We start from the raw sequence: 4,016 nt of genomic DNA, 5'->3' as shown, positions 1-4,016 counted from the left end.
GCCCAGCTAATTTTTTGTATTTTTTATTAGTAGAGACGGGGTTTCACCATGTTGACCAGGATGGTCTCGATCTCTTGACCTCGTGATCCACCCGCCTCGGCCTCCCAAAGTTCTGGGATTACAGGCTTGAGCCACCGCGCCCGGCTGAAAAGACAAGTTTTACTTACCTTCTTGTACAAAATGTAAATGGATTTAAGATGTTTAAGACAGAATTTTCAGGCAGGGCAGGGTAGCTCATGCCTTTAATCCCAGCACTTTGGGAGGCCAAGGCAGAGGTATCACTTAAGCCCATGAGCTTGAAACCAGCCTGGGCAATATATTGAGACTTCATCTCTACAAAAAACAAACAAAAACCAAAAAAAAGAAGAAGATAGGATTTTCAGGTGTTGAAAGTGGTAAAATCATTGAGTAGACTGTGGCATCTGCTTACAAAAACAGTCAAGTACAAACTTGAATGCTCTCAATGTAGTAAATAATACATATATGGCTGGGCGTGGTGGCTCACGCCTTAATCCAGCACTTTGGAGGCCAAGGCAGGCGGATCACCTGAGGTCAGGAGTTCAAGACCAGCCTGACCAACATGGTGAAACCCCGTCTTTAAAAAAAAAAAAAAAAAAAAAAATACATATATAAACAAGTTTTGTTTTTTGTTTTGAGGTGGAGTCTTTTTTTTTATTTTTATTTTTTTTGAGACGGAGTCTCCCTGTGTCTCCCAGGCTGGAGTGCAGTGTCACAGTCTTGGCTCACCGCAACCTCTGCCTCCTGGGTACAAGCACTTCTCCTGCCTCAGCTTCCTGAGTAGCTGGCACTACAGGTGTGTGCAGCCACACCCTGCTAATTTTGTATTTTTAGTAGTGATGGGGTTTCACCATGTTGGCCAGGCTGATCTCCAACTCCTGACCTTGTGATCCACCTGCCTCGGCCTCCCAGCGTCCTGGGATTATAGGCATGAGCCACCGTGCCTGACTGAGTTATAGTCTTGCTCTGTGGCCCAGGAGCTGTAGTGCAGTGGCGCAATCTCAGTTCACTGCAACCTCCGCCTCCTGAGTTCAAGTGATTCTCCTGCCTCAGCCTCCTGAGTAGGTGGGATTACGGGCTACAGCAACAGTGCCCAGCTGATTTTTGTAGTTTTAGTAGAGATGGAGTTTCACCATGTTGGCCAGGCTGATCTTGAACTCCAGACCTCAGATGATCTGCCCGCCTCAGCCTCCCACAGTGCTGGGATTACAGGCATGAACCACCGTGCCCGGCTTATAAACAACTTTTGAGTTTTTTCATGTTTAACTGAATATAATTGGACTTCTGCTTATGCTCAATGATGCTCTTAAAATGTATTTCATGTGCTGAATCCAGATTTTCTTAATACATCTGAAAAAAACAACACTTCATACTATCTATACTGCCTGTTCCTAACACTATGTTTGACTTTGACACATTCAACCCTAGTACAAACTCAAAAATGTAATTGGCTACCTGTAAATATATATATAATATATACACTTATATATATATTATATATATATATTTATATATCTAGAGAGAGAGAGAGAGTGCATGAAAATGTTATTCATGAGTAATGGGACTACATTGCTAGTTACTCTTCATTATAAGACTACAGGTTGGTCGGGCACAGTGGCTCACGCCTATAATTCTAGCACTCTGGGAGGCCAAGGCGGGTGCATCACTTGAAGTCAGGAGTTCAAAACCAGCCTGGCCAACATGGTGAAACCCCATCTCTACTTAAAATACAAAAATTAGCCAGGTATGATGGCAGGTGCCTGTAATCCCAGCTACTCAGGAGGCTGAGGTGGAAGAATCGCTTGAACCTGGGAAGTGGAGGTTGCAGTAAGTGAGATCGTGCCATTGCACATTGCACTGCAGCCTGGGTGACAGAGTGAGATCCCATCTCAAAAACAAAAAACAAAAAAAACCTACAGGTTATTTTTATACTGTTTTTTAAAAATTCAATTCTTTTTTTTTTTTTTTTTTTTTTTGAGACAGGGTCTCACTGTCACTCGAGCTGAAGTGCAGTGGCAGAGTTACAGCTCACTGCAGCCTAGACCTTCTGGGCTCAGGCTGTGGAGTAGTTGGGATCACAGGGGCATTCCACCATGTCTGGCTTTTTGTTTTTTTTCTGTAGCGACAGGGTCTCACTATGTTGCTCAAGCTGTTGAATGCCTGGGCTCAAGCAATTCCCCCACCTCAGCCTTCCAAAGTGCTGGGATTACAGGTGTGAGCAGCCACGCCTGGCCTTATTTACTTCCGCATTTTCAAAACTATCTATAATGCGCTTGTATGAAATAATTTTATAATAAAGAGGGAACATAGATATTTATAGAATGTCACAACTACAGTGTGATTTCTCATTCTGTTTCCATGTCTTCCCAGTTCCTAGTACAATACTTTGCATATTACAGATGCTCAATAAATAAATGTGAGAGAAGAAAGAAAGAAAAAAGAGAAAAGGAAGGAAGAATGGGATGGAAAGGAAGGAATCTGCTAGATATCTTCTGCTTGCTCCTGCAAATCCACTGTCCATTCTGCTCTAAATCCTAAAAGCCCATGTAGTCCACTATATGAGCTGCCTGGATGGGCTACCCACCTTACCCTCTGACTTCTGACTGGGTTTGGCCAAGGGGATGCGCTAGCAGCAGACCAGAGGTAGGGAGAAGACATTTATTTCCTGCAGGTCACTCACTGTAGTATCCTTCAACCAACTAGACCCAAGACCCTTTCCGTACAGCTCTTCTGATTGGGGAAGGTACTTTCTTCTCCTGAGTGCTTTTACTATACCCAGGGTACTGCACTCTCCTTTGCATTTTCTTTTCCTATATGTTGGTCAGCCCTTTAAAAATACTTCAGTTAGGGCCAGGTACAGTGGCTCACACCTGTAATCCCAGCACTCTAGGAGGCCAAGGCAGGCAGATCACTTGAGGTCAGGAGTTCAAGACCAGCCTGGCCAATGTGGTGAAACACCGTCTCTACTGAAAAACACAAAAATTAGCTGGGCATGGTAGTGCATGCCTGTAGTCCCAGGTACTCAGGAGGATGAGGCAGGAGAATCGCTTGAACCTGGGAGGCAGAGGTTGTAGTGAGCTGAGATTGCACCACTGCACTCCAAGCCCAGGCGATAGAGTGAGACTGTGTCTCAAAAAAAAAAGCCTGGAAACACTCAATATTGATTCTTTAGTACATGCACAAAGGAAAGATATCTATTGTGATATGAGAACATTCTCAAGGATTAATTTATTCCCTTTCAAAGACCAGCTCTCATTCATTTGTCAGTATTACTTTTTCTTTTTTGATGTACTTGAATGTACTTTTTTTACACATAAAAAACTATTTGGGGACTACTATAGTGCTTTAAATTAATATTAATTTTACTAAAGTTACCAATTCAAAAATTGAGACTATTAAGTTCAATTTATAAACTTTATTATTTTATTCTTAATCTAGTGAATTTTAACGCCTACTCCTAAAATGACCTTTTATTCATATTTGGTGTCATTTGCAAACCTAGTTAACTAAATGTCACTTAAATATTTTAAATTTAATGCACTATTTTTCCTTAATGCCTCTAACAAGTAGAATTTATCCACATGCTTAGAATAATATAAATCTAATAAAAGTATAAATTCTGTGAATCTTAAGTTCTCTTTAACATTTTGATGTTTTCTGTAAACTCTGTAAACTTATCTTTTAACTTAAAAAAATTACAACTCTGGGGGCCAGACGTGGTGGCCCATGCCTGTAATCCCAGCACTTTGGGAGGTGGAGGCAGATGGATCACAAGGTCAGGAGATCAAGACCATCCTGGCCAAAATGGTGAAACCCCATTTCTACTAAAAACACAAAAATTAGCTGGGTGTGGTGGTGCAAGCCTGTAATCCCAGCTATTTGGGAGGCTGAGACAGAAGAATTGCTTGAACCAGGAAGTTGGAGCAGAGGTTGCAGTGAGCCAAGATTGCGCCACTGCACTCCAGCCTGGTGACAGAGTGAGACTCTGTCTAAAAAAA

This window comes from Cebus imitator, unplaced genomic scaffold (genome assembly GCF_001604975.1).
Source record: "Cebus imitator isolate Cc_AM_T3 unplaced genomic scaffold, Cebus_imitator-1.0 Scaffold80, whole genome shotgun sequence".
In the NCBI taxonomy this organism is placed as follows: domain Eukaryota; kingdom Metazoa; phylum Chordata; class Mammalia; order Primates; family Cebidae; genus Cebus; species Cebus imitator.
Note: the sequence above shows the minus strand (reverse complement) of the source record.